The 9,118-nt window shown below is 35.2% G+C and overlaps 1 pseudogene; it reads right to left on the bottom strand.

Moving 5' to 3' along the window:
- Nucleotides 1-833: 833 nt before the first annotated feature.
- On the bottom strand, nucleotides 834-1,309 carry LOC126001196 (NADH dehydrogenase [ubiquinone] 1 alpha subcomplex subunit 12-like; annotated as a pseudogene).
- Between the last annotated feature and the right edge of the window lie 7,809 nt (nucleotides 1,310-9,118).

The following is a 9,118-nucleotide window of genomic DNA, read 5'->3' as shown; positions in this document are numbered from 1 at the left end:
GAATAGTGGTTTTGAAAAGGAATAAAAAAAAAACCTCATGCCAGGTTTCACTCAGGTTCTAACTAGGAAAGGACCACATGTTCACGAGCTTGCTTCTAGTGAAAAGGAAGTTCCGTCTTCACTCCTACCTCACCAATGATTTGTGCTATTGTGGCGAAGTCCCGCCTTCACCCCTACCTCACCAATGATTTGTGCTATTGTGGCGGAAGTCCCTCCTTCATCCCTACCTCACCAATGATTCGTGTTATCGTGGCAAAGTCCCGCCTTTACCCCTACCTCACCAATGATTCGTGTTATCATAGTGGAAGTCCAGCCTTCACGGAAGTAGCGTCATTCTACTTCCTCCCCTCCCATTTCCCATCTTATATAAGGGGGAACCAGCGGAAGCACGAGGTCTTTCTGCCTCTGCTCTGTTGGGAGTAAGCTGTAGACCCTGGTATACCAGAATAAAAGAATTCACCTGAGCATTTGCCTGAGTTGTTGTCCCTTCAATTCTCCGCGTCGGAGCAGAATTTGGAAACCCTCGAGCCTTACAGTTTTACAGATTCTTGAAGAGAATGATAACATCACATTTTCTGAACTGTATGACAAGCAACTCTAGTTCTGAAAAAGGCTAATCTATGTTCAAAAAGAAATTTAGATTAGATCTGAGGCTCTGATTTATAGTACATTTTGTCATATTAAAGACTCAGAGAGTCGTACAGTTTAAAAAACCAATAAAGAATGGGTGGTAAAACAGTTTTAACTTACTGAAATTGAGACATTTTATCATTTTTTAAAAATTTTTTTTACAATAAAGCAACTTTAATCAAGTTAATCAACAACAGAAGTACATGATAAAAAGCTTCTTATTTCACATGTTCAATTGTCTGTCATTATCTTTACTTAGAAGGTGTAGGTGATGGGACCTATTCATGAATCTTCTTTCTGGTGGTGGAATAAGGTACGTATTGCTCTGGAGTGCCACTCACGTTGAATTTATGGTTTGTCCAAATAAATTTGCGAAAAATTGGTGATTTTTCTGTTGGAGGATCATCAGCCATCCAGTGAAGCCAACGGTGCCATCAGGGGACACTATACTCAGTCCACGTCCCTGAAGGTGTTCTTGCCATTCATTTCCATAATGTATATGACCCATCGGTGAAGACCAAAAAAACTGCTTGTTGTCTTCGTAGTACTTGTTTCCATATTTGTCTTCACCCACTAATTTCCCATCATTAGCCCTGAAGAAAATTCGCATGTAGCCACGGAGGCCACTGTGGCCGGTGACCTGCTGCACTCCACGCTGCAGGACCTGCACCAACTCCATCTTGGCAGCAGGCCCCGCCCCTTTTATCAACTCTTTTAACATCCTACTCCACTCCCAGAATATAAGGTACAAATAAGTTCTAACCTGTGTTGAGTTTTGTGTAATCTTTTGTTTAAAGGCCATTATTAAAATAAAATGTACACACCAGGTCCTGGAAACTACAATAGTGTTTTTAAAGCCAAATAAATAGAAAATACTGAATTATTCTCCAATGTATTCATTTTTATTGAATTGACATAATGATATTAAAAAGAAAGACATTACTCCCTGTTTGTTTGAGGGGGTCACACCCTACAATGTCAGGATTTACACCCGGCTCTGTGCTCAAGGATCATTCCTGATGGTGTTTTGGGACCACACTTGTTACTGGGAATTGAACCTGGGTCAGATGCATACAAGACAAGCAACTAACCTTTCTGTGCTTTAACCCTGGGCCCACTGTTATTTTTACAGCCAAAATCTATATATTTCCAATATTTATATATATTTCCAATCTATATATTGCCCATGTTTACTTCTCAGAGATTACATGTTTATCATATGTTTATTTTGTCAATATTTTCTTCAATACTCTGCAAGCTTATCTAAAAATAGAACAACATAAATGGGTATTCATTAGATCAAAATTTTATATATATAAATTATATAATATATCATTATTATATTATATATAATATATTATGTATTAATATATAATATATTATATATTTCTCTATTTTAAAAAATAATTATATGCATTTGTTGCTTTTCTGTGGAGTTTGGGAATAGAAATAGCATCCCTGGATTATTAAAGTATTCAAAGACATAATTAAGTAGCCTCCAAGTGGAAAAGATCCAAGGGAAAGATAGACAATCCACATAGACATTCCAATATTCTCTTTTTTTTTTACTAGTGATATCTAGAAGTGTTCTTTGTCTGATTATAACACTTAATGGTCTTTATTATTTCATTCAACAAATATTTATTGACAGCAGATCAGAACCAAAAGATTGAAAAATACTTGTGTCTGAGAGGGAATGAGAAAGGAGAGAGAGAAGGAACTGCACTTGATAGTTTCACTGGATCCTTCAAGGTATGAAGCTCCAGGTAATTTGGAGAAGGAAGCCAGAAAATCATGAGAAATTTTTCTAATGATGTTTTATCATTGTAAAATATGCTAATACAAGTACTTTTATCTCTTATCTTATGGACTCTGCACATGTTTCACAACAACACATATTATGCTTATCTCATACCTGAGAAGACTTCATCATAAAGAGATCAGGAAGACTTGCTCAACCATCTATGACTCTTCCTTTAAAGATTAGTTCTAGAACAGGAATGCAGATTTCAAATTAAGCACTATTTTCACTGTACTGTAGTAGGCAGGATTCCAAAGATTCAAGCATAGTCTTCTAAGTTGCTAAGCCTAGAAATGCCTAGAAATGAAAAGCCTAGAAAAGCCTAGAAATGAAAAATCAGCAATGTGATAGATTTAACCTAGAGAAAGTGAAACTTCAGCGGCATTGCTTTTCTTTTCTTTGTTTTATGTTTATAAATTTTTCACTAATGTAGAGGGACATACAGAACAATGCACAGACAATACTTTTAAAGAAATTTTGAGGCAAAAATGATAGTACAGCAGGGAGGGCACTTGCCTTGCACATGGTAGACCCTGGTTTGATCCCTGGAATCCCATATGTTCCCCCAAACACTGCCAAAAGTGATTCTTGAGTGAAGAACCAGGAGTAACCCCTAAATCTGGTGTGCTCAAAAACAAACATTTTGTCTTAAAATTGATATCCAACTTGAAGAGCTTTGAGGATTCCTGTCAAAATGAGGGGATAAAAAAAAAGAATAAAATGAAATGTAAAAAGAGACAAAAAAAAAAAAAAAACCAAAACCAAAATGAGGGTATATATATAGGTGGGTATAAATTAGAAAAACCCTCTTTTGGGTATACACAAAAGATGCTACTTACTCTGTTCTTGGACTTCCAGAATTACAAATCTTGAACTAAAGATAAACCACAGAAATCACCATCTAGCGGCACTGGAGGCACTACTGCAGTTCAGCTACAAGACCAAAACAAAATTTGCTACTACTATTTGGACTTGATAGGCAACCGATCAGAATACATTTGGGCTCTAGTTTAAGGGAATATCAAATTTGCTTTTCTGAAAGGCCATTTTTTAATAGATTTAAATCTTTAGCCCTTTACTTGGTATCTGAAAAATGGCTTTATTTTTAGATTGTCCATAATGCCCATAGCACACACACCCACAAAGAATAGAAGAAACTAGAGTCAAGAAACTGAAGCAAGAGTCCTGGGAGTTCAATTACTGTGTAATCCACATACACTGAGTATGAGCAAACAACTGTGGTGTTTAGGATTCCTCAAGCCACCACACTGGTTAATGTCCAGAGTATCATAGCAAGGTGTATACAAGCACCACAACAAAGTTTGAGAATCACAGTCAAGTGTGCAAACACCACAACCAAGCCTGTATGACACTCATCATTACACAATAATAGTAAAGGAAAGGGAAAACTATTTACAGAAAGGAAATCATCCAACCCATCAAAAAGTGGGGAGAAGAGGAGCCACAGAGATAGTATAGTGGTCTATAGCCATACTTCCCTGAATATGCCCAATCTCACCTAATCTCGAAAGCTAAGAAGGGTTAGGCCTATTTAGTACTTGAATCAAAGATAGTACAATGGATAGGGCACTTGCCTTGCATGTGGCCAATGGGGGTTCAATCCCCATTGCCAATATAGTCCTGCCAGGAGTAATTCCTGCTTACAAAGTGAAGAGTAACTCCTGAACATTGCCAGGTGTACCCCCACCAAATATGGAGAACAGAAAATGCCTCAAAGAAGAAATACATATGACTAAAAGGAATGTGAAAAAAAAAGTGCTTTATATCATCAGGAAAATGGGAAATGCAAATAAAGACAAGAATAAGATACCATCTCACACCAAAGAGTGGTATTCATTGTAAAAACAATAACCAGTGTTACCTTGGAGGTGGGGGTCATTAATTGCTTGTGAGAATGTAGATATTTCTCAAAAAACTAGGAATTGATCTTGAATACAACCCAGCAATTTCACTCTTGGGATTGATTATGCCTTAAGGCCCAAAACACAATGCAGGAAAGATAGCTCTATAACTCCACTACTCATTGCAGCATTATTCAATATAGCTAAAATCTGTAAACAATCCAAGTGCCAAAGTACAGATGGTTAAAGAATCTATGGTAAACATACTCAATGGAATACAATGCAGCCATTAGAAAAGAAATGCCATTAGAAAAGTATGAAATTTGTTGATACATGGATTGATCTGGAGAGAATCATGCTAAGTTAAATGAGTCAGAGAGCAAGTGACAGGCACAGAATGATAACACTCATTTGTAAAATATAAAGAAATATAGGAGAACAATGCCCAAAGATAATTGAAAAGAAGGGTAGGTGAATTGGTTCTTAGTAGGAAGTTTGCCATAATTAAGGGGTGGGAAATCAGGGCAGGGAATAAACCAGTATGTTAATGATAGGGGATGTAGTTACTCTGGAAGATAATTATATGATGAAAGGAGGTAAAGTGATAAGCATGAATACCCTTTTAGTAACAGTATTGCAAACCAGAGGGCCCAAAAGAAGAAAGAGGTTGTCTGCAATGGGAGGGAAACTGAGGGAACTGGTGGAAAGAAGGGGACACTGGTAAAGGAATTGGTGCTCAAACATTGTGCCTGAAACTCAATTATGAATAATTTTGTAATTCATATTGATTCAATAAAAAGAGACAAAAATATAAGAATAAAAATTTTAGTCATGACAATAATTGGCATTTTATAGAATTGTTATTAATATTACAATAAAGTTAGTGAATGATTATTATACATTTGAAGCTACTCCAGGTGCTTTTACACACATTTTCTCTAAATATTCACAAGGAATCAAGGATAGAGCCATTATTATCCCTGTTTTACAGATGAGAAGCACAGAGGTTAGTGACATTGCTCAGTGTCACCTACTAGAAAAGAACACAAGTATGCAACTCTAATCATACTGAGTCAAAGGGGTGAGCTGTCAAAATTGGCCCACAAGGCAGAGCAAACTACAGTTCCTCGATACAATAGATTTCCACTAAGCCACAAAAATTTTCTCTATGTAGTGCTAGAGAGGGCTGGCCAGGATACAGAATCTGTCAGTTAGGATCCTGTCAGGAAACTGACACACACAAAGGGACATTAAAGGGAATTTAATAATGGACATGTTACATTGTGGAAGGACAAAGGGACACTGCATAGCTTGATAAACTACCTTGAACTAGGGAAAGCAGAAGGGTTTTTATAAACATTAGGTCCAAAGGCACAAATGAGAGTCATGACTATAACAAAAGATCTTCCTAATAGAAGCTGGTCCCTTACATCAAAGAACACAACCACCCCAGACAACAGGACGGGTTATTGCAGTGCTAAACATGGTTCTGTCTCTTCCTATTCTGTGATTTCCTTTCCATACCAGAAGGAACAGGGACTCAGATTGTATAGTCTACAAGAGCAAATTTCCAGGGCTCAGAGCAAGGCAGAGAAAGGCAGAGTGAATGTGAAGAAAAAATAAGAAAAATTTTACATAGAGTAACTGAAACATGCAAATTTCAGAGAAACTGGTATAGAATATCACTTTCATGTAAGAAAAAAGAAAATATTGTGTATGTGTACATATGCAAAAAATATTGTGAAAAATGTAACAGAAATTAATTAAAAATAGTGAATCATATAGGACAGGACAGGGAACAAGCTAAAGGGGAAAGGAAAGGAAGTAAAATTTCTATGGACAAGTTATTTGATACAATGTGGGGGGGTGTTGATGGCTGAGACAGTGGTCACCTCTGATGGCATTCAGTGTTTACTCTTCTCCCTGTGCTCAGGGATCACTATAAATGGGTACAACAGGACTTTTGCCCTATGGAAATGTCTTACATGTTCAAAAATTTAAATCAAATAATAAATAATTCCTGAAATTTAAAATAAGCTAAAACAAATTTATATATGATCTTCAAACATGGCTGTGTATAATAAGGGTTCTAATTCATATGCAAAATCAATGGCAAATCATAAATGTCACAATATAAGTTTATGCCAGTAATTAAAATGCTATTGCTGTTTGAAATTATTTTGTGTAAAATATAGAAAAAAAATGCAATACAACTGGAAATAAAGAATTTATTTAATATCTATTTAATTTAATAAGAAAAAATATAAATATAAAACCAAATTTTAAGTAAAATCATATAACATTAATTTAAATTAAAATTTTATTTTAAAATTAAAAAATATTTTGTTTCAGCTTTCTATCTTCCAAGAGGATATAGAAACCAGGTCACAATTAAGCACATCCAGTGATCAATCTAAATAGCAATTTCCAATGAATGGGACTAAGGCACTTTGGGAAATGGAGATAGTTCTGGAACAGAAAATAGATTCATGTGATCTTTAGAGATTCAGCTGCCTTATTGGCCAGACTACATGGATGCCATCAGAGACAATGGGAGTGGAGCAAAATGAACAGGAGCTAGGTTGAAGAGGCTTCTACTAACACTTTTGTGAGAATTTGAGCAACAACAAAAGATGAATTACTACTGGCTATAAATTCTTGAATAAATAATGTTCCTAAGCCCACACTGTTGTCCAAAAATGGAACTAAAAGCAAGGTTGGTGTATATTGTAGGACTATAACTCAATCATGAACAACTTCACCTGTGGGGAAATAAAATACCTGTATTATGAACAACTTTGTAACCATGGTATTTAAATTAAAAATAAAAACAAAAAACTACTAAAACAAAAAGAGAAAAACGAAACCTTGGCTGCCTTCTGGAGTAACTATCACTCTAAATCCATGTTTCTCAATGTTTTCCTCACTATGATTTCCCTACAACCCCATTTTCTTCTGATGACCTCCTGTCTATTGGTTGACTCTCTAGTTTCAGATAGCCTTCTTTAATGCTATTTTCATCTCTGTCCCCGTTGGGAAATTGTGGGGTGTTCACAGGAGGCCAAATAGGCCCTGGTTGAGAAACACTTTTCTAAACCATAATACTCCAAAAGCTAATTATTAAAGGTAAATATTTTGGTATATTATTGTTACCAAAGTGTAGACAAGAGCTTATTCACAGCTAATGAAATTTTATAAAACAAATCTAAGTAATAGGTATACAAGGGTGATAGCAATAAAATATACTGCTTCTGATCTTTTTGCCTTCATATCTGCCTGCCTTGCCTATATCAACATGAGCTGTTAAAAAGAGTCACAAATCTGTAGTGTTCAGTTTGCTTATCTGTCCACAAGAATACTGTCCACAAGAATTCAAAGCAGATCGCTACCTGTTGTAACAGTTCTATTGATCGTTTGTATTGTTTTTAGGGTTTCTATTTATTTATACTCTGATTTTTATTATTTAATTTCTTCTACTTTAGGTTTTATTGGTGTTTCCATTTTCAAGTTTTTTTTTGGTCTGGTTTCCTGATGTAACTCTGTTATGCTATGAATGTCCTTCCTTGTACTGTTCTTGGTATGTCCCACAAATATATGTTCGGATAGCTTATCTAGTTATTCTGTTTCCAGGAAGTTTTAAATTTGCAATTTGATCTCTTCATTGAACAAACAACTTTCATTAGCATGCTCGACCCAGGTATTCTACTCCTATAGATATATCCTAGGAACACAAGAATACAATACAAAACCCCCTTCCTCACACCTATATTTAATGCAGCACTATTCACAATAGCCAGGCTCTGGAAACAACTAAGATGCCCTTCAACAGACAAATGGCTAAAGAAACTGTGGTACATATACACAATGGAATATTATGCAGCTGTCAGGAGAGAAGAAGTCATGAAATTTTCCTATACATGGATGAGCATGGAATCTATCATGCTGAGTGAAATAAGTCAGAGGGAGAGAGATAGACGTAGAATAGTCTCACTCATCTATGGGTTTTAAGAAAAATAACAGTCACTTTTGCAACAATCCTCAGAGACAATGAAAGGAAGGCTGGAACTTCCAGCTCACTTCAAGAAGCTCACCACAAAGAGTGGTGAGTGCAGTTATAGAAATAACTACACTGAGAACTACCATAACCACATGAATGAATGAGGGAACTGGAAAGCCTGTCTAGAGTACAGGTGGTGGGGGTGGGATGGAGGGAGATTTGGGACATTGGTGGTGGGAATGTTGCACAGGTGAAGGGGGGTGTTCTTTACATGACTGAAACCTAATCACAATCATATTTGTAATCAAGATGTTTAAATAAAGATATTAATAAAAAGCAACACTTACATATGTTGGTTTTTCTTCTTTTTAAAATATATAAAATATTAAAAATTATGTTGTCCAACTATTGAATGTTACTCTTGTGAATTAAATGATTTGAGAAGCATATTAATGCTCTCAATTGTAAAAATTTTCTATATAAAGGATCCCTGGTTTTGTACATGGAATGTCATAATTCTTACTTTCTCAATTTTATAAATAAAACTTTTTAAGATAAAAGCAAATATAAAAGAAAAATTCCTGTTTTTTCTATGATTTATTTCATGTAGTCATTGTAATATGAAAAAACAGTTGATATGATTGCAATATTTGTGATTTTGTTGGAATCTGCCTAGTTATCCGAGTGCAACTGAGAATATTCAATTGCACTGAAAATTATATGTATTTGAATTTTTTAGGGATAGTCTTATAAATCTCTAAAATTTTTAAGTTTTATTTCCTCTTCTTATTTTTCTTTATTTTTTTCTTTTTTATTCTTTTTTTTCAA

The sequence above is a fragment of the Suncus etruscus genome, chromosome 2 (genome assembly GCF_024139225.1).
Source record: "Suncus etruscus isolate mSunEtr1 chromosome 2, mSunEtr1.pri.cur, whole genome shotgun sequence".
NCBI classification, from domain to species: Eukaryota; Metazoa; Chordata; class Mammalia; order Eulipotyphla; family Soricidae; genus Suncus; species Suncus etruscus.
Note: the sequence above shows the minus strand (reverse complement) of the source record. Positions and strands in the feature narration are given on the sequence as shown.